Raw genomic sequence first — 23,207 nt, forward strand, 5'->3', positions numbered from 1 at the left:
CATTTATTTACATTCACATTCAATACTACATATACTTATAGGCAATTTACTACTGTAGTGCCACCTACTGACCAAAGTTATTATTGCAGTATACACGACATAAAAACTCCACAATCTTACAACAGACTTAGGCCATGTTCCCATGGCCTATATGACCGACCGTTCCGTGACCCGTCCGGGTAACAGAGCGGCCGGTCTCTGCCAAAATCATCCCGGCCAGTACTGCAGTACCGACCGGATGATCTTTCCGCCCGCAGTGTTCTGATCAGAACTCCTCACAGCACACAATGGAACAAGTGGCCAGAGCCGCTCGCTTCATTGTGGGAACTGACTGCAATTCACTGAATTGCCGCCACAGAAAATTGACGTGTCAGTTGTTTGCGGCGCCCCGATGGATCCGAGCCGTAGTGTATATGATGTGTATATAGTCCGTCCGGGATCCCATTGAACAAGAGGCAGTGTTCCTAGGCGTACAAAGTACAAAGTACGCCTAAGAAGGCAACAACGGCTGTACTTTGACGCTGTGTAAACATAGCCTTAAGCTGCATATAATATAATGATGATGAGATATACACAATTAAAAGGGTTATCCAGCGCTAAAAAACATGGCCACTTTTCCCCCTACTGTTGTCTCCAGTTCAGGTGTGGTTTGCTATTAAGCTCCATTTACTTCAGTGGAACCGAGTTTCAAAACCCCACCCAAACTGGAGACAACAGTAGGGGGAACGTGGCCGTGTTTTTGTAGCGCTGGATAAAATCTAAACCAGTCAGCCACAGTTTCCCCAGAGAGGGGGCATGGGGGCTGGGATTTAGGTGAGACTGGTGTACAGATACATTGGTCTTGATTAACCCCCTTCCCCATAAGCACATTGCAGCCGCCCTTCCATCTGCTAGGATGATCTAGAAATTTCCAGCATGTATACATCTATATAATATACATAAATTGGATGTGATGCCGGCTCCCCACTCCCAGGCTCCAAGACACACGATCCTCCACTTGAAGTGTGTGTGTAGACGGACTTCCAATTGTCAGGATCAGCGGATAACCAGATGCAGGAGTGGTAACTGGAGCAAACACGGCTCGGGTCAGGTTCACAAACAGGACGCAGGTATGCTGAAAGCAGTGGCGTCGCTAGGCTGAATCATTCGGGGCCCAAGCCCCGAATGATTTCAGCCTAGCCCCGAAAGTCTTTCTGATCCCGCCAGCGCTGAAATAACAGCAGTCGGGGCCTGTAATAGATCACTATCAGAAGCCCCAGGCTGCTGTTACTTCGGCGCTGGCGGGCCGCGGGAGCGGGATCGGCCGGCATCACTTCCGGACACCTTGTGACGTCACCCCGCTCTTCATTGGACGGAGGACGCTGCACGCTCCAGGGACGTCACAGCCGGCTGTAGCGGGGCCAAGCTTCTCCCCCGCCGCGCTCCTCCACCTCAGGCTGCAGCTTGGGGTGAGTATTGTAACCCCGGGGGGGGGGCTGGCAGTGTAGATGGGGGTTAGTAGTGTGTGTGTGTGTGTGTGTGTGTGTGTGTAAGGGGGGGGTTAGATGGGGGTAGTAGTGTGTGTATGGGGGCTCAGATGGGGGTAGTAGTGTGTGTATGGGGGCTCAGATGGGGGTAGTAGTGTGTGTATGGGGGGCTCAGATGGGGGAAGTAGTGTATGTATGGGGGCTCAGATGGGGGTAGTAGTGTATGTATGGGGGCTCAGATGGGGGTAGTAGCGTGTGTGTGTGTATGGGGGGCTCAGATGGGGGTTAGTAGTGTGTGTATGGGGGGTTAGATGGGGGTAGTAGTGTATGTATGGGGGCTCAGATGGGGGTAGTAGTGTGTGTAAGGGGGCTCAGATGGGGTTAGTAGTGTGTGTGTGTATGGGGGGCTCAGATGGGGGTTAGTAGTGTGTGTATGGGGGGTTAGATGGGGGTAGTAGTGTGTGTATGGGGGCTCAGATGGGGGTAGTAGTGTGTGTGTGTGTGGGTGTATGGGGGGCTCGGATGGGGGTAGTAGTGTGTGTAAGGGGGGGTTAGATGGGGGTAGTAGTCTGTATAGGGGCTCAGATGGGGGTAGTAGTGTGTGTAAGGGGGGGTTAGATGGGGGTAGTAGTGTGTGTATGGGGGCCCAGATGGGGGTAGTAGTGTGTGTATGGGGAGGTCAGATTGGGGTAGTAGTGTGTGTATGGGGATTTGATGGGGGTAGTAGTCTGTAGGGGGGTCAGGTGGGGGTAGTGTGTGTGTGTGTGTGTAGGGGGGGTCAGGTGGGATAGTGTGTGTAGGGGGCAGGTTTATTGTAGGCAGAGGGGGAACTTTATTACTATGGTGGGTACAGTAGGTGCTATATTACTATATAGAGGGCACAGCAGTGGGGGCATTTTTACTATGGGGGACACAGCAGGATCATTATTACTATATTTGGGTGCACAGCATGGACACTATTACTGTATGGAGGCACAGCAGTGGACATTATTACTATATGAGGGGCACAGCAGTTGGCATTACTACTAGATTGTGGCACAGCAGGAAGCATTACTACTTTATTGGGGCACAGCAGGAAGCATTATTACTATATTGAGGCACAGCAGGAGACATTATTACTATATTGAGGCACAGCAGTGGACATTATTACTATATGGGCGCACAGCAGGAGGCATTATTGTCACGGCCGCGGCGGCCCGTGCTCCGGGCCGCCGCCGCGACCTCCCTCTGCCCCATGCAGCAGCTGGTGTCCATAGGCAGGGACCCGGCGCTGCTCTTGCTTCAGCCCCGGGGGGCGCCTCACCTCTCCACGCTCCCGTCCATCGCTGTGCCGGCCGGCGCGCGCGTCCCCGCCTCCTAGGGCGCGCGCGCGCCGGCTGTCTCAGATTTAAAGGGGCAGTGCGCTCCTAATTGGTCCATGCACACAATCACTCCCTATAAATTCCAGCCCTGCCCCACTACAGGGGTTGGAGCCTGTACATGCTTCCCATAGCGTTTGGCCCAGCTCCCTGTTGTTCCTGTTTCCTGTCCGCTACCTGGTCCCTAGTCCTTGTTCCTGATTCCTGTCCGCTACCTGGTCCTTAGTCCTTGTTCCTGGTTCCTGCTCCCCCGTTACACTATAGCTCCTGTGTTCAAGCCTGTCACCTGCGGTCACGCCTACAGACCTCTGCCAGTGCCATCTCCTGCCTACTGCTCCTGCCACGCCTCGCCTGCCGTCACCAGCAACCAAGCCAGGGGTAGCGACCTGGGGGTCGCCTGCCGCAGCAAGTCCATCCCGCCTTGCGGCGGGCTCTGGTGAAAACCAGCGGCCCCTTAGACTCCGCTCCCTGGTGAGGTTAGTGCCATTGCTGGTGACCGTCCAGTGGATCCACTACTCCAGGCGTTACAGTAGGCTCCAACCATGGATCCCGGCGAGGTGCCTGATCTCCGTGACGTCGCCAGAGTGGTCGCTCAACAGGCTCAACAAATCCAGCAACATTCGCAGCAAATCCAGCAATTGTCTGCCGCCCTACAGCAGCATACTACAGCCCAGCGCTCACCACCACCTGCAGCCACCTCGAGACTTCGACTGGCCCTCCTGAGTAAATATGGAGGCGATCCCAAGTTGTGCAGGGGATTCCTGACTCAATGCACCATGCATATTGAACTTTTAAGTAGTCAGTTTCCCATAGAGCGCTCTAAAGTGGCTTTCATCATCAGCCTATTGGAGGGTAGAGCTCTTGCCTGGGCCACGCCGCTGTGGGACCGAGATGATCCTGTTGCTGCCAATCTTCGAACCTTCCTGGCCGAGTTTCGCTCCGTCTTTGAGGAACCTGCCCGTGCTACTTCAGCTGAGACTGCTCTCCTCAACCTCTCTCAAGGGAGCTCCTCTGTTGGTGACTACGCCATCCAGTTCCGCACCCTGGCAGCTGAATTGGACTGGAACGAGGCCGCCCTATTAGCCGCCTTCAAGAAGGGCCTATCCAGTCGGGTGAAAGACGTGCTCTCCGCCCGCGACCTCCCTACATCTCTGAACGATCTTATCCTACTGGCTACCAGAGTCGACAACCGATTTTCCGAGAGAGAGGAGGAGGTCCGGCAGGAACGACGACTGAGTCTGCCCCGTCGCCATCCTCGGCTGGCACCGGTGTTCCAGAATCCCGTTGCTCCCATGCCCCAGTCGTCTCCAGAAGTTATGCAGGTAGAACGTGCTCGCCTGACGACTGATGAGAGGGCCCGTCGACTGGAGCTGAATCTCTGCCTCTATTGCGGTGGCGCTGATCACTACCGGCAAAGATGTCCTCAACGTCCCCAGCGTCCGGGAAACGCTCGCACCTAGGTCCGGTGGGAGAGGCCTCCCTAGGTGTGAATGCCACCTCTCCCAGATTGACTATGCCAGTCTCCATCCGGACACCCTCAGGGCAAGTTCTCCAGACTACTGCCCTCATCGACTCTGGCGCTGCTGGCAGTTTCATTTCTGCTTCCTTGGTCCAAAGATGGCGGCTACCCATGATACAGCTAGCCCAACCCCGGTCTATCTCTTCGGTCACGGGCGAGATTCTTACTGAAGCTGTGCACTGCCAGACTGAACCCCTAGTCCTCCAGGTGGGCGCCTTACATCAGGAGAGGATCTCCTTCTACATCTTGCGCCATTCTTCTTCCAACATCCTGCTGGGTCTTCCTTGGCTGCAATTACATACCCCTAAGCTGGACTGGAGAACTGGGGAGGTTCTCAGCTGGGGCCAGGACTGTCCAAATAGGTGTCTGAGACCTCCTCTACGAGGTCACCTGCTAACGCCAAGCCTCTATCTGGACTACCGCAGGAATACCAAGGTTTCGTTGATGTCTTTTCGGCCAAGGAGGCGGACTCTCTACCACCTCATCGGCCCTATGATTGCCCTATAGACCTTCTTCCAGGAACTTCTCCTCCACGTGGTCGAGTATACCCTCTCTCTGTGCCCGAGACGGAAGCCATGTCCTCCTACATCCGGGAGAACTTACAGAAGGGCTTCATCCGTAAATCCACGTTTCGCGCTGGATTTTTCTTTGTACAGAAGAAGGACGGTTCCCTCCGCCCATGCATAGACTACCGGGGCTTAAATAAGGTGACTGTCAAGAACCGCTATCCTCTTCCGCTTATCCCCGAGCTATTCGGCCGTCTCCGTGGAGCTAGGATCTTCTCCAAGCTGGATCTCAGGGGAGCGTATAACCTGATCCGTATTCGTGAAGGAGACGAATGGAAGACCGCTTTCAACACCAGAGATGGGCACTACAAATACCAGGTCATGCCATTCGGCTTATGCAACACCCCAGCGGTCTTTCAGGAATTCGTGAATGATATATTCCGCGATCTCGTCTATGTCTGCGTCATTGTCTATCTTGACGACATCCTGGTCTTCTCCCACGACCAGCAGACCCACGTGTCCCATGTACGGCAGGTTCTACGAAGACTACGGGCCAACCGTTTGTATGCCAAACTGGAGAAGTGCGTTTTCCATCAGCGCAGCCTGCCGTTTCTTGGATACATTGTCTCCGACCGGGGCCTACAGATGGATCCTGCCAAGCTCTCTGCTGTTCTCCAGTGGCCTCGTCCTGAGGGACTTAGAGCTATCCAACCATTCCTTGGATTTGCCAACTACTATCGGCAATTCATCCCTCACTTCTCTACCCTGGTTGCACCCATGGTGGCTCTCACAAAGAAGAAGGCGGATCCCAGACGCTGGCCTCCAGAGGCCGAACAAGCCTTCAATAGCCTAAAGTCCGCCTTTGCCTCCGCTCCTGCTCTAGTTCGCCCGGATATCTCCAAGCCGTTTTCTCTTGAAGTTGATGCCTCTTCTGTGGGCGCAGGAGCCGTCCTCTCGCAAAGGGACACATCAGGCAAGACCAGAACCTGCGGGTTCTTTTCTAAGACTTTCTCCCCTGCCAAGAGGAACTATACTATAGGAGATCGGGAACTCCTGGCTATTAAGTTGGCACTGGAGGAGTGGCGTCATCTCCTAGAGGGGGCTAAACATCCCGTTAACATCTACACGGACCACAAGAACCTCCTCTACCTCCAATCGGCTCAACTCCTCAATCCCCGGCAGGCCAGGTGGTCCCTCTTCTTCTCTCGGTTCAACTTCACCATTAATTTCCGTCCAGCCGAGAAGAATATCAAGGCCGATGCGTTATCCCGAGCATCCGATGTCATGGGGCAAGAGGAATCTCCTCGTCACATAATACCTCCCGATCGCCTAGTACCAGTTGTCACTTCTACTCTGCAGAGGTTGCCTCCCGGTAAGACTTATGTGCGCCCCCCACTCCGTAAACGCATCTTGAAATGGGGTCACTCCTCTATGGTGGCCGGGCATCCAGGAGTTCTAAAGATCGGGCAACTGATCTCCCGCCACTACTGGTGGCCTAGCCTACTCCAAGATGTCAAGGACTTTGTGGCGTCCTGTACCGTCTGTGCCAGAAACAAGTCCTCCCATCAAAAACCTGCCGGCCTACTTCAGCCCTTGCCAGTTCCAGATCGCCCCTGGTGCCATATAGGCATGGACTTTGTCACAGACTTACCTCCATCTGCGGGTAGCACGGTCATCTGGGTTGTTACTGACCGCTTCTCCAAGATGTCCCACTTCGTGGCTCTTCCTGGATTACCATCAGCTCCTCGCCTGGCTCAGCTGTTCTTTCAGCATATCTTCCGCCTCCATGGCCTACCTCTTCATATAGTGTCTGACAGAGGCTCACAATTTGTCTCCAGATTCTGGCGTGCTCTCTGCTCTCAACTCCAAGTGAAGCTGGACTTCTCATCGGCCTATCATCCCCAGACCAATGGGCAAGTGGAGAGGGTCAATCAGGTCCTTGGCAGTTATCTTCGACATTTCGTCTCCGCTCGCCAGGACAACTGGTCCAATCTGCTTCCATGGGCAGAGTTCTCCTATAATCATCTGGACTCGAGTTCCACAGGCAAGTCACCCTTCTATGTGGTCTATGGACGTCACCCTCGTCCTCCTCTGCCTCTCTCTCCATCCTCTGAAGTCCCAGCCGTGGAGGAGTTGTTATCTGACCTGCAGTCAATCTGGGAACAGGCTCGACAATCTCTACTCAAGGCATCCGATCGCATGAAGGACCAGGCGGATAAGAGAAGAAGACCCGCCATGAATTTTCTCCCAGGTGACAAAGTCTGGCTCTCGGCCAAATATGTCCGACTCAAGATTCCCATCTACAAGTTGTGTCCTCGATTCCTCGGTCCTTTCTCGGTGCTAAAACGCCTCAACCCTGTCACCTACAAACTCCGCCTACCCCCTACGATGCGGATTCCGAATGCTTTCCACGTCTCCCTCTTAAAGCCAGTGGTCCTCAACCGGTTCTCCGATAAGTCTTCCTTCTCTACCCCACAAGCCGTCTCTGACGACGTCTACATTGTCAAAGACATTCTGGCCATGAAAACTGTCAGAGGGAGACGGTTCTTCCTGGTGGACTGGAAGGGATTCGGTCCTGAGGAGAGGTCCTGGGAACCTGAGGCTAACATCCTGGACCAAGATCTCATCATGAGGTTCCTACAGGCTAGAAAAAGGGGGAGGCCAAAGGGGGGGGGGGGTACTGTCACGGCCGCGGCGGCGTCCCGTGCTCCGGGCCGCCGCCGCGACCTCCCTCTGCCCCATGCAGCAGCCGGTGTCCATAGGCAGGGACCCGGCGCTGCTCTTGCTTCAGCCCCGGGGGGCGCCTCACCTCTCCACGCTCCCGTCCGTTGCTGTGCCGGCCGGCGCGAGCGTCCCCGCCTCCTAGGGCGCGCGCGCCGGCTGTCTCAGATTTAAAGGGGCAGTGCGCTCCTAATTGGTCCATGCACACAATCACTCCCTATAAATTCCAACCCTGCCCCACTACAGGGGTTGGAGCCTCTACATGCTTCCCATAGCGTTTCGCCCAGCTCCCTGTTGTTCCTGATTCCTGTCCGCTACCTGGTCCTTAGTCCTTGTTCCTGGTTCCTGCTCCCCTGTTACACTATAGCTCCTGTGTTCAAGCCTGTCACCTGCGGTCACGCCTACAGACCTCTGCCAGTGCCATCTCCTGCCTACTGCTCCTGCCATGCCTCGCCTGCCGTCACCAGCAACCAAGCCAGGGGTAGCGACCTGGGGGTCGCCTGCCGCAGCAAGTCCATCCCGCCTTGCGGCGGGCTCTGGTGAAAACCAGCGGCCCCTTAGACTCCGCTCCCTGGTGAGGTTAGTGCCATCGCTGGTGACGGTCCAGTGGATCCACTACTCCAGGCTTTACAATTATTACTATATGGAGAGCAAAGCAGGAGACATTATTACTATATGGGAGCACAGCAGGGGACAATATTACTATATGAGATCATAGCAGCGGACATTACTATATGGAGGTACAGTAGAGGCATTTAACAATGTGGGATGACACAGCAGGGAGCATTATTACTATATTTGGGTGCACAGCGGGGGTATTCTATACGGGAATAATGCACAGCAGGGGTATTCTATATGGGGATGCTGCACAGCAGGGGGGTTATTCTATATGGGGTTGCTGCACATCAGGGGGTTATTCTATATGGGGATGCTGCACATCAGGGGGTTATTCTATATGGGGATGCTGCACAGCAGGGGGGCTATTCTATATAGGGAGGATGCTGAGCAGGGGGGCTATACTATTTGGAGGCACAGTTGAGGCCTATAATTTATGCAGACACAGAGGGAAGGGGGGGTTACAACTATGTGGGGGTAGAGAGAAGGCCTATACTATGTGAGCACAGATAGGGCATATAGGGCACAGAGGAGACCTAATTACTGTGTGTGCTGGAGCAAGGAGCCTAAAATGTTTTTTCCTGGCAGATTCTAGAGAGAAGGGTTATGGCTGGGGCCGAATGGAAAAGAAAGAGAAAAGTGAGCGAATCTGATCAGAGAAGACGTCAACTGTGAGTCACAATTTCAAATACTAGCCTATGTGATCGTCTGTTTAAAAGAAAGTTATACACACACACATATATATATCGGTTTGTGTAACGTCACTGCAGAAATCAACTCAGGGGGCCCGTGCCCCGGATGCTTTAAGACCCTAGCAACGCCCCTGGCTGAAAGCAACTGGGAGTGCAGGAACAAACAACAGGAACTCCAGGGAACGAGGACACCTCAGTGGTAACACAGGAACAGGGCAGGAACGCCGGAACCAGGGCTGGAATTACAGGAACCAGGGCAGAGGATACAGGAACACAGGAACCAGGGCAGGAATTACAGGAACACAGGAACCAGGGCAGAGGATACAGGAACACAGGAACCAGGGCAGGAATTACAGGAACACAGGAACCAGGGCAGAGGATACAGGAACACAGGAACCAGGGCAGGAATTACAGGAACACAGGAACCAGGGCAGGAATTACAGGAACCAGGGCAGAGGATACAGGAACACAGGAACCAGGGCAGGAATTACAGGAACACAGGAACCAGGGCAAAGGATACAGAAACCAGGGCAGGAACACCGGAACCAGGGCTGGAATTACAGGAACACCGGAACCAGGGCAGAGGATACAGGAACACAGGAACCAGGGCAGAGGATACAGGAACACAGGAACCAGGGCAGGAATTACAGGAACACAGGAACCAGGGCAGGAATTACAGGAACACAGGAACCAGGGCAGAGGATACAGGAACACAGGAACCAGGGCAGGAATTACAGGAACACAGGAACCAGGGCAGAGGATACAGGAACACAGGAACAGGGCAGGAACGCTTTTGCAGAGCAAATGCACAAACACCTTTGCAGTAACCAAGGAACCTTGATGCTCAGGCAGAGCACATGTGCAGGAAAATTCCTCAAATGGCTAAGCCACAGGTGCAGGGTAATTAATGCACAGAGCAGTGTGCACGCACCCCCTCTAGTGAGTAGAACTATACTGCATGCAGAGGAACATGCAGCTTGACCCGAAGGCCTGAAGGACTAATGGCGGTGAATGAACACACGGCGGCTTGAACGCCCAGCCGCCGTTACACCAATAAACAAGATAGGATCAGTTTATATACAATAGTTCCAATGGACACTTTATAATATATGGGCCTCTACCTTTAAGAGAATCAAATAGCCCCACCAGTAATTGTCCACAATGAAACATCCCACTAAGGGTCCATTTACACACACCGAATATTTGAAAGATATCTGCCAAATTTTTGCAGCCAAAGCCAGGAATGGACTATAAACAGGGAGCAGGTCATAAAGGAAAGACTGAGATTTCTCTTTTTTTCACATCCATTTCTGGTTTTGGCTGCAAAAATCTGGCAGATATCTGTGTGTGTAAATGGACCCTTATGCTGGGTTTACACGGAGCGATAATTCGCCCGATCGTACGATAAACGATTTTTTTTTATAACGATCAGCGTTTAGATGGTACGATATATCGTACAGTAAATTCGTTTTGCGATCGCTTAAGCCTATCTCGCACATAAGTAAAATCAGTGAACGACTGTTTACACGGAACGATCTGCAAATTTTTTGCAAACGACGAACGACGATTTAAGAACCTGTTAAAGGATCAAAATGAACGATTTTTCGCTCGTCGTTCGATCGTTCGCCGCGTTTACACGTACGATTAGCGTACGAATTCGATCATTATCGTGCAAATTCGCACGATAATCGCTCCGTGTAAATCCAGCATTATGGTATATTTACACAAAGATATTTATCTGACAGATCTTTGAAGCCAAAGCCAGGAACAGACTATGGACAGAGAACAGGTCATAAAGGAAAGACTGAGATTTTTCCTCTTTTCAAATCCATTCCTGGCTTTGGCTTCAAAAATCTGTCAGATAAATCTGTCTGTGTAAACGCAGCATTAGCTTTTCTAATCATAATTATACATGACGACAACAAGCTTAGAAAACCAAAATACCATAGACATCCACGGCAATCCTATAACCAAACATGATCAATTCAATAAAGTTATCAGGGCCCTATATAATCACAATATCAGGTATGTGTAGGACAGAACACTTATGTGGCCAATGCACAGTACTCTAAATCTATAAGCCATTATGCTTACCCATATTTGCAGCGTGGTGCCCACACCCCGACATGCGTTTCGCATAGCTATGCTTTATCAAGGGGTGTGTCTATACTCCTGTCCCTACTGCTTTATATATGATCATACCGAGCTCTCTTACAGGTGCGCGACGCAGGTCACAGGAGGGGCCAGGAATCACGTTACTTCCCTCCCTAATAGGATCAGCGTATGTACTTACCAAAATCTTTCTTTATGCCACGACCCATAAGAACAGCAAATACATCACAGAAAAAGGCCTACGTGTTTCAGGTGCTAGCTGCACTCTTACTCATGTCCAGACTCTGATAACACATAGGAATCCCTTCTCCCCTGCTCACCTTATTGTTGAGAGCCCCTTTAAGAGACTAATGCATCCAATAGGAATCTTCTGAACGTTTTTTTAAGGGAACAATCAGGACACGACTTCTTTTGAGTTATATTATTTTTATTTCAAATGCAGCACAGGTATTTAGGTGCAGATCAACACAGAAAGACCAACATATAGTGCAATCATTTATTATTGCGAGGTATAGCATTTCTCTACTTTAAGAAAGAAATTAGGAAAATACTGTAACGGAGGTAATGATGGTTGAGGCTATGTTCACATGGCATATGAGACCGGCCGTTCCGTGACCCGGGCGGGTCATGAAATGGCTGGTCTCTGAAAAGATCATCCCGGCCAGTACTGCAGTACCGGCCGTATGATCTTTCGGGCTGCAGTGTTCTGATGCGGTTGCATCAGCGCGCGCCCGCATCAGAACCCTCATAGCACACAATGAAGCAGGCGTCCGGAGCCGCTCGCTTTATTGTGTGAACTGACAGGTCTTTCTGCGGCTGCTATTCACTGAATTGCGGCCACAGAAAATTGACATGTCAGTTGTTTGCGGCGCCGCTTGGGATCCTGGCCAGAGCGTATACTATGTGTATACGCTTTGTCCGGGATCCCATATTAGAATATGCGGCTTGCCCAGGCATTCAAAGTACGTCCGTTATTGCCGATGGCAACAACGGCCGTACTTTTACGCTGTGTGAACATAGCCTAAAGGGGTTGTTGACCAAAAACTGTTTTTCTTTTAAACCAAGTGGTGCCAAAAAGTGCCAGAGATTTGTAATTTACTTCTATTAAAAAAATCCAATACTTATCAGCAGCTTTATGTCCTGCAGGAAGTAGTGTGTTCTCTCCAGTCTGACACAGTGCTCTCTGCTGCCACCTCTGTCCATGTCAGGAACTGTCCAGAGCAGCAGCAAATCCCCATAGAAAACCTCTCCTGCTCTGGACAGTTCCTGACATGGACAGAGGTGGCAGCAGAGAGCAGTGTGTCAGACTGGAAAGAATACACCACTTTCTGCAGGACATACAGGAAGTACTAGAAGACTTGAGATTTTTTCAATAGAAGTAAATTACAAATCTCTAGCACCTTCTGGCACCAGAAGGTTTGAAAGAAAAAAAGTTTTGGTCAACAACCCCTTTAACAGTCCTTCAGAAGGGGATGGATCAACTCTCCATATATGTTGACCCATGAAATAATTTTGGTTCAGTTTTAGAATACCCCCTTTACTTATTATTCAGATTATAAAAAAGTAACAGCAGTAATAATGGGTGCAACTATATGGCAACGCCATGCCTGTGGCAGAGGACAGGCCTGCAGGCTTGATGCCAGGAATCATAGTATCACACCAATCATAGCATCTTATCCATTAGCTTTTTCTAGTTTCTAAAACCTAAACTAGCAGCAAAACATACAATAACACTTTAAGGCAACATGACTATACACCATACACTTGAGGTAGCAATTATGCCCAATAGCACCAAAAAGGGACAAAAATAAGAATAAGGCTACCGACCAGATCTTGGCCACCAATATAGGCTCAGTTCTTGCCCTGTATCTATATACCATGGCCAAGGAAGACTGGCTTGTTGGCACCTAGCACCCAGGACACCAGCCTCACTAGCCATCCCCCCAGCTATGTCTTTACACATGAAATGTATATTGGACGCAGCGTTAGGAATATGGAAATGCTGAAGACATTTTGATCCATGGATCTGGCAAGAAATATCTGAGCATCCATATGGAAGACTATGAAATGTATAGTTTTGAGAATGATACAAATATAAATTTTTACAAAATCTACTGCTTCAGTTTTTAAAATGACAATTTGCATATACTCCAGAATGTTATAAAGAGTGATCAGCTTAACAGCAATTACTTGCAAAGTCAATATTTGCCTAGAAAATGAACTTTATCCCTCAAAACACATTTCAACATCATTGCAGCCCTGCCTTAAAAGGACCAGCTAACATTGTTTCAGTGATTGCTCCATTAACACAGGTGTGGGTGTTGATGAGGACAGGGCTGGAGATCAATCTGTCATGATTAAGTAAGAATGACACCACTGGACACTTTAAAAGGAGGCTGGTGCTTGGCATCATTGTTTCTCTTCTGTTAACCATGGTTATCTCTAAAGAAACATGTGCAGTCATCATTGCACTGCACAAAAATGGCCTAACAGGGAAGAGTATCGCAACTAGAAAGATTGCACCTCAGTCAACAATCTATCGCATCATCAAGAACTTCAAGGAGAGAGGTCCCATTGTTGCCAAAAAGGCTCCAGGGCGCCCAAGAAAGACCAGCAAGCGCCAGGACCGTCTCTTAAAAGTGTTTCAGCTGCAGGATCGGACCACCAGCAGTGCAGAGCTTGCTCAGCAATGGCAGCAGGCAGGTGTGAGTCCATCTGCACTGTGCACTGTGAGGCGGAGACTCTTGGAGCAAGGCCTGGTCTCAAGGAGGGCAGCAAAGAAGCCACTTCTCTCCAGAAAAAACATCAGGGACAGACTGATATTCTGCAAAAGGTACAGGGAGTGGACTGCTGAGGACTGGGGTAAAGTCATTGTCTCTGATGAATCCCCTTTCCGATTGTTTGGGACATCTGGAAAACAGCTTATTCGGAGAAGATGAGGTGAGCGCTACCACCAGTCTTGTCTCGTGCCAACTGTAACCAGTATCCTGAAACCATTCATGTGTGGGGTTGCTTCTCAGCCAAGGGAATCGGCTCTCTCACAGTCTTGCCTAAAAACACAGCCATGAATAAAGAATGGGACCAGAATGTCCTCCAAGAGCAACTTCTCCCAACCGTCCAAGAGCAGTTTGGCCATCAACAATGCCTTTTCCAGCATGATGGAGCACCTTGCCATAAAGCAAAGGTGATAACTAAATGGCTCAGGGAACAAAATATAGAGATTTTGGGTCCATGGCCTGGAAACTCCCCAGATCTTAATCCCATTGAGAACTTGTGGACAATCATCAAGAGACGGGTGGACAAACAAAAACCAACAAATTCTGATAAAATGCAAGCATTGATTGTGCAAGAATGGACGGCTATCAGTCAGGATTTGGTCCAGAAGTTGATTAAGAGCAGCCGGGGAGAATTGCAGAGGTCCTGAAGAAGAAGGGTCAACACTGCAAATATTGACTTGCTGCAGTAACTCATTCTGACTGTCAGTATAAGCTTCTGTTACTCATAATATGATTGCAATTATATTTCTGTATGTGATAAAGACATCTGACAAACACACATAAAAACCAGAGGGCGGCAGATCATGGGAAAATATAAGATTTGTGTCATTCTCAAAACTTTTGGCCATGACTGTAGGCTGAAGAAGGAGACGACGTATATATATATATATATATATATATATATATATATATATATATATATATACACACACACACACCTCCAGCTACCTGGAAATATACATTATTTGTGCAATAAGCGGGTGTTCTGCTATATGGTGCATATGGTGGCTTCCTTCATGAGTAAGTGCGGTTCCATAGAGTACATGTTGCAGGAAGATCAGCAGGACAGTATAAAGCAGATGTAAGCAGTTTTAGCTCCAGATCATTAGTTACAGCCTGGATTACCGTACAGCAAACTTGCTGACTGTCATTGGAAACAGTCAGCAAGCCAATCAGCAGACACCCTCACAGCTTTTCTTACTTCCTTCAATGCCAAGTAAGAAGTTCAGATGACTACACAGTGTCCAGTGTAAAGACAATCCTACAAATCACTAGAACATTCTCTGTGCAGACACTGAACAAGTAGGGGGTGCTGCAGAATTGTGAATGCAGCTCTGTAGTGTAATAAAGGCTACAACTCAGGATCAGGAGAGGATAAGAAATCCAATAACCTATTTACATTTCTTTATAGTTTTTTGTATATAAACTATAAAGCGGCCTTCACATTCACAATTGTTTTTAACAACCAGCTCCAAAGTTTATTTGTTCATCGAAATTTATCCCATTTGTGTCCAGTTCTTCTAAGTCAATGTTTTCAAAAATATTTCTGGGCTCTGTAAAAAAACAAAAAAAAAAAAAAACATTTTCAATCATCTAGACCAATGTTATCTGTTGCCCCGCACCCCTGCTAACATCAGCCTAAAGGGGGAGTCATACACACTGGCTTCTCATGCACACTACGAACTTCAATGCATAGTATTCCTGTAACCAAGCACAGCAGCAGTGTAAAGCATGGAGGGATAGTGCGCTAATGGAGCATAGCAGGGAGGAGAAGTCTGTTGTCTGACTTGTATGTAAGCTGTCCACTAGTCATCTCCATTAGTCCTTACCGTGCCCGTGTATTAGTGAGGTAGTCATTTGCCGCGATCTCGTGCGGATGTCTGGCCGTGTCTCTTGTACTGGCACATGCACATTTTCTTTCGGGATATCAAACACCACAGCGGGATTAGATGACTCTACAGAACAAGAACAAGAGGGCAGACAGTAAGATATTGTACTGCTCTCTACAATAACATCAAAGCCAACTTCCAGCCCTCCATGCTGGTCTAGCTCATCTACTAGATTATATAGTTAATGTGTGTGGTCAGAAGACTCATGTTTGGTAGGGAACACTAGGGGTACACAATGATGGCTCAATCTGGGTAAAGATCTAGGGACACTCAGTTGACAGAGGGGCATTTAATTAAAGAGGACCTGTCACCCCCCGTGCCGGGGTGACAGGCTCCGGACCCCCTGTTAGACCCCCCTATACTTACGTGATCCCGCCGGGTCCCGCTTCCTGAGTCGGCCGGGTCCCGGAGATATCAGCTCCCGAAGCCCGGCGCGCGCGCTGAGAGATGAGTCCGATGCCCATAGAGAATGACGGAGCATTGGACTCCCCATTCATTCTCTATGGGCGTCTGACTCTGCTGTCAGCGCGCGCGCCGGGCTTCGGGAGCTGATATCTCCGGGACCCGGCCGACTCAGGAAGCGGGACCCGGCGGAATCACGTAAGTATAGGGGGGTCTAACAGGGGGTCCGGAGCCTGTCACCCCGGCACGGGGGGTGACAGGTGTCCTTTAAAGAAAGAGCCCCAGGCAGTGGAGAAGAGACCTGAGTGGGGACAGGCCAAACATTGATCATAACATATAGTATAGTAGTTGGACTGTGTTATGACCTCTGTCTATACATGTACTATAATACTAATTGTAAAAATACTAAAATTAGTATATAATATAAAATGTACACGCGGTAAGTCAGGAAGAAGGCTGCTGCTAAATTAAGAATTGGCGAACCAGTCCAGTTGCTGTAGCTCTGGTTTACATCTGTAAGGGCCCAATCTGAAGGCACCATTGGTTCATGTACTAGCCTGAAGGAAAAAGGAATTGTGACCTACAGGGGTTAAATGTTCAGATACAAAAATAGAAAGAAAAGTAAGAAAATTATTTTAAGATTAAAGGGAAAATCCGGGTAGAGGTAAAAAAAAAAAAAATGAAACTTCTGCAGAAGCATATAGCATTACTGTCAGGAACCGGACAGCAGGACAAGACAACACAGTGAGCCCTAAGCTCAGCCCCGCCCACTGTCCTCTACCTATTTGCCACAATCCGCCCTAAGATGGCGGCGAGCAACTGGGCGTCAGTCCCTGCACTGGCTAGGTGGGACACAAGGACAAGACAGACAGACAAAACACAATAAAGAATGGTCGACAGTCCGGGTCACAACAATCGGGCAGCAAAAGTACAAAATCACAATCCAAAGGCAAGGTCAAAAAACAGGCAGTATGGTCAGGGGCAGGCAGCAAGCAGGAAAGGTCAGAAATACAAAGCAGAGTCAGAATAAACAGAGCAAGAATAGCAAACACAGAACCAGGCAGAGACCAGCTCAACATCCAGCAAAGATATCCCAGACCGAGGTAGTTATATAGGAGGCCAGGGTTCTGATCCAGAACATAATTGGACCATCCCCCTGAACTCCAAGCACAGACACCTGAGAACAAAACAGATCCACTGGCAGGAAGACCTGTCAGTCACAGCAGAACCAAAACACAGATTAACCCTGACATGGCCAGACAGAACTCAGCAGGTAAAGTCGGGTGTGTCTCTCAAGGTGAGCAAATAACCAGTGTTCACACACTACAAAACAAAACACAGAAACAGAATGCAAGAAAATCAGCACCTTCTCGGCCGCACAGCATGAGCAGAGGGACGCATGACGCTCCGCAAAGATACCATCCTGACAATTACTTACCTATCTATCCCAGTTTTGAAACTACCAAAAATCCATTTGTTTTTGGGGGGTTTGTTCTGCTTTGTTTTTCTGCACTTCCTGGTTGAGCAGATGTACTCAGTACTACATGTTCCACAATGCAATGCTTTCCCTCAGCTGTTCCATCACAGTCCCCCACCCTGCCTATTCCCCGCCCAAAGCTGTTGCAGAACATCTAGGCTGTGTTCACACATTGCAGTTTCGTTGTGTTACTGAATTATTTGCAGTACTTTATCATTTCATTGTGGTCCCACACAGCACACTGTATTCTCTACCTGTAACACCACACAGCACACTGTATTCTCTACCTGTAACACCACACAGAACGCTGTATTCTCTACCTGTAACACCACACAGCACGCTGTATTCTCTACCTGTAACACCACACAGAACACTGTATTCTCTACCTGTAATGCTGATATTGGAATAAAGCAAATAACTTTTTTTTATTACATTTTAATTTTTTTTTCTTTTCCTTCCACACACATATTGAAGTTGATTCCCACAATAAGCAGTTTATTTGATACTATCTTACATGGGATATATTGTTTATGCCTTGTTTTTTGTGCAGGTGGGATTGGCAGTGCCGGCTCTGATCCTCTCTGCTGTTTAGCATTATCTATTTGTGTAACTGCATCATTTTTGTGCAGATGCTGCAGTACTGCAATGACACTCCAACATGTGTGAACACAGCAAAGTTGAAACACCTGCTTCTGGCCGGTCAGAGATGGTGAATCACGCCCTTCCCCCTCTCTGCATCATCAGCCTGTCCTCAGCAGACACACACAATGTAAGACAGAAGCATGGAAGATTTGTCTCCTAAGGGGGGATAGCAGCAGGATCAGGAGACAATGTGGATTGGCACAGAGGCCATTTTTCTTCACTTCCTGGATGTCTATCAGCTACCAGTGTGGCAGAACCGCACAGATATGTTAATACATTGTATAGACACATCTATATAACTTTTAATATACTTTTAATAGAAAACAAGTTTTTCTTATCCGGAGTTCCCCTTTAATTGGGAGTAGGGAAATATTTTTGAAAAGTGTAATTTTATTTCCATTCTCAGCAATAGAGCTGAGCGAATTGAACCCATGATTTTTCTTTGCCAAAAGATTCGGTCCGATGTAAACTCGCTCCTTTAGTGTTTTGTAGAGATGAGCGAATACGATTCGATCGAGATGGTATTCGATTAAATATTGCAGTATTTGAAAGATTCAAATTCAATCCACTAGTGTGGCGAATACGCAGGAAACATTGGATGGCTGAACCACATGACCTCAAATCTTAAATACTTGGCTCCCGCCTCTCGACCACAGATGCGCTTTCAACCTAGTCAGGGAAAGATCTTGAAGCAGGGAGAGATTGTTTTTTGTAGCGTTTAGGTTAGGCAGGCTTACTACAGAACCCAAAAGTCCTTTTCAGGGCTAAGATCCAGCGAAAAAGTCATCTCTGAGTCCAAAGTACTTCTCAGCGCTAAGAAATAGATGATATAACAGCAGCAGCATCAGCAGTGTATTCATTCCAGGACCCTGTGTGTACAAGTGACTTATAGTGTCCCTGTCAGGACTGGCAAGCACAGACAGGACAGAGACAGTGGGCCCTGGATCTGAACCCACCCACTGACCCTACCTAATTGCCTCGGTCGACCCTAAACGGTCGCGGACAACCACGAAGGCGTTCCCTACACTGCGTAATTGAAACACAGAACAATACGGACAGACAAAACACAATACAGAATAGTGGAACAAGCCGAGTCAAACCACACGGGCAACGCAGTACAAAGTCAGTAACACAAGGGATAGTCAAAAGTCAGGCGGAGGTCAGAACACGAGTAAGTCAGGCAGAAGGAATTAGGACAGGGTTCGCAGGAATAGGACAGGGGGAGCTGGGATCAGAATGAACTAATAACCAGCGATTAGAGGCTGGCTCTGACTTACTATTATACTGGATCAGGAGCCCGGACCAAAGGCTGATTGGTCCGGCCTCCTGAATCCAGACACATAGCAGCTGGTGCACTGCAGGCTGAGTGGCAGAGCGATCTGTCACTCAGCCTGCATTGAAGCTGCTCAGCTGAGTGCTGGCCGGCAGTCACGTGACCACGGCATCCCTGGTTGTCAGGGACGCCGTCGGGTCTCTTTGACGTCACTCGGCTCCGGTGGGCGGAGCGGCGGCACGCTCCTGAGCCGGCCGCTGGAGCCGAGCTGGAGACAGACGTCGCAGGAGCCCGGGAAGGTAAGTTCCTGACATTACCCCCCCTCTTATGAGGGGCCTCAGGACCCTTATTCACTGGACCGGGCTTAGACGGATTCTGAGCATGATATCGTCGGATCAATTGGGGAGCATGTATGTCCCTAACCGCAACCCAAGTACGTTCCTCTGGTCCAAAACCCCTCCAGTGAACCAGGTACTGTAACGAGCCCTGTACCCAACGAGAGTTCAGAATTCTTTCCACCTCGTATTCCAACTCACCCTGAATGACCAGTGGAGCAGGGGGAGGCGATGGGGACACAGGTGGCACATATTTTTTCAGCAGAGCTTTGTGAAATACGGAATGAATTCTAACTTGGTTGGTAGTTGGTTGGTAGTTTGAGTCTGAAAGTAACAGGGTTAATGACTTCCGTGATGGTATATGGCCCAATGTATTTGGGCGCCAATTTCCCTGATTGTACCCTTAGCTTAAGATTCCTAGTAGAGAGACAGACTTTATCACCAACTACATATTGATGGCCAGATATGCGTCTTTTGTTAGCATATTTTTGGTAGGACTCTTGGGCTTTAACCAAGCTCTGATGAGCTTGGGCCCAAACTGTGCACAGTTTTGACAATATAGCTTCGGCTGAAGGGTTAACGGATTCGGTGGAGTGAACAGTGGAGTATCTAGGATTAAATCCATAATTACAAAAGAATGGCGACATTTTAGTAGAACGTTGCTCGTGGTTATTGAGTGCAAACTCAGCAAGAGAGATAAAATCGCGCCATTTGTCCTGGGTATCAGACACAAAACACCTAAGAAATTGTTCCAACGACTGGTTGACCCTCTCAGTCTGCCCATTCGTTTGGGGGTGAAAAGCAGAAGAGAAGGACAATGAAGTACCTAATTTAGCACAAAACTCTCTCCAGAATCTGGCTACAAACTGGACACCCCTATCAGAAACAATGTTTTCCGGGACCCCATGCAGGCGCAAAATATGGTTGACAAAAAGCGTGGCTAATAAACGAGCACTGGGGAGTTTACGCAGTGGAATAAGGTGACACATCTTAGAGAATCGATCTACCACCACCCAAATCACAGTTTTACCCTTAGATACTGGCAAATCCGTAATAAAATCCATCGATAAGTGTGTCCAAGGTCTCGTAGGGAGCGGCAGAGGGTGTAACAGCCCCTCCGGTGGCCTACGGGGAACCTTCGACCTAGCACAGACTTCACAGGCCTCAACAAATGACTTTACATCTCGGGCCCAGGTTGGCCACCAGAAATGACGGAAGAGCAAGTATTTGGTACCTGCAATACCAGGATGTCCCGCCAAGACGGAACTATGGATCTCCTCCAGAACTCGGAGGCGAAGATTCGGCGGTACAAATAGGAGAGCTTCAGGAGTGTTATGGGGGCCAGGTCTTGAGACTGCGCGACTAGAGTCACCAGGGCGGGTTGCAGGACAGATACTACAATGACGGGTTTTAAGATCGTATCGACCGGTTTTCGGAGGTGTCTTCAAACTCAAAGCTGCGGGAGAGGGTGTCAGCCCGGACATTACAAGAACCAGGTCGATAGGTGATCTCAAAGTCGAATCAAGTGAAGAATAAGGCCCACCGAGCCTGACATGGAGAAAGACGCTTGGCAGTATCAAGATAAACCAAATTTTTGTGGTCTGTCAGCACAGTAATTTTATGTTTGGCACCTTCTAGAAAATGCCTCCACTCATCAAATGCCATCTTGATGGCTAGCAGCTCTCGATTACCAATATCATAGTTGCGCTCCGCTTGCGAGAACTTCCTCGAGAAGTGCGCAACTGGCCGAAGATGGGTAAGGGTGTCCGATCCCTGTGACAAGACTGCTCCCACCCCCACCTCAGACGCGTCTACTTCAACAATAAACGCTCGCTCGAAATCTGGCTGAGTCAATACTGGAGCTTCTGAGAAACAGTGCCGGAGGGTATCAAATGCCTGGAGAGCCTCTGTGGACCAGTGTACCAGATCCGCCCCCTTTTTGGTTAAATCCGTAAGAGGTTTGGCTATGATGGAAAACCCCTTAATGAACTTCCTATAATAATTTGCGAAGCCTAAGAACCTTTGTAGAGCTTTCAGGTTGTTAGGTCACTCCCAATTTTCAATGGCCGCCACCTTGATAGGATCCATATTAAATGAATTAGGGGTAATATTATAGCCCAAAAACAAAACCTCTTGTATACCGAATTGGCACTTCGATAATTTGGCACAAAGACTGTTTTTTCTGAGAAGCTCCATCGCAGTACGAACATGCGTCACATGAGAAGACCAATCTGAGGAAAAAATTTAAATATCGTCGAGATACACAACAAGAAAACGTCCCAGGTGCTCACGAAAAATATCATTAACAAAATGTTGGAAGCCGGAGCATTACATAACCCAAAGGGCATAACTAGATACTCGAAGTGCCCCTCTGGGGTATTGATTTTGGTCTTCCACTCGTCACCCTCCCTGATGCGGATTAAATTGTATGCCCCCCGCAGGTCCACCTTGGAAAACTAATTGGCGCCCACAATCTGGTTGAACAGATCGGGGTTAGTGGCAGCGGGTGTTGATTCTTTACAGTAATTTTATTTAGCTCCCGATAGTCAATACAAGGCCGGAGACCCCCGTCTTTTTTACCGACAAAAAAGAATCCTGCCCCCATGGGAGAAGAGGACGGGCGTATGTGGCCTTTACGCAAACTGTCCTTAATGTATTCTCGCATGGCTTCTCTCTCAGGGCAGGATAGGTTAAATATGCGACCTCGAGGGTATTTGACACCGGGAACTAAATCGATGGCGCAGTCATATGGTCTATGGGGTGGCAACCCTTCCACCGTCTTTTCATCGAAGACATCAGCATAATCAGATAAAAACTCTGGAATCTCCCCCGGGGACCATTGCACGAGAGACACAGCAGCACAGTGGGAAGCACATCCAGGGCCCCACCGTACCAGTTCCCTGCTGGACCAGTCAAAGACTGGATTGTGTGTTTCCAGCCAGGGCAACCCCAGTATCACATCCGACGACAAATTATGCATAAGCAGAAACTCAAGCCTTTCAACATGAATAGAGCCCACTTTGACCTCTAGACAGGGGGTCACATATCGCACGTCCCCTTGAGCAAAGGAGGCAGAATCTGCTCCAGTGACATTTATAGGACGCTGGAGCAGCAGAGGACATGCCCCCAAACCAGAGAAAAACATGGGATTCACAAAATTAGCTGAAGAGCCGGAATCAATCGGAGTATACCCATTAATACTTTTGTCGCCCACAGTCAAGGAAATCGGCAACAAAACCTTATTTTTGAAGGTCACCTGTGCACCTACGAGACCCCCTCGATAATCTCTCAGGCACTGGAGTTTTCGTTGATGGGCCCGGTCTGGAAGGGCATTGCCAAACTTGGTGTCCTGTCCTTCCGCAGTAAAAACATACATTTTTTTGCAGGCGATTGGCACGTCGGGCTTTAGCATCGGTGGCATCC

Source organism: Dendropsophus ebraccatus, chromosome 9 (assembly GCF_027789765.1).
Source record: "Dendropsophus ebraccatus isolate aDenEbr1 chromosome 9, aDenEbr1.pat, whole genome shotgun sequence".
NCBI lineage: Eukaryota > Metazoa > Chordata > Amphibia > Anura > Hylidae > Dendropsophus > Dendropsophus ebraccatus.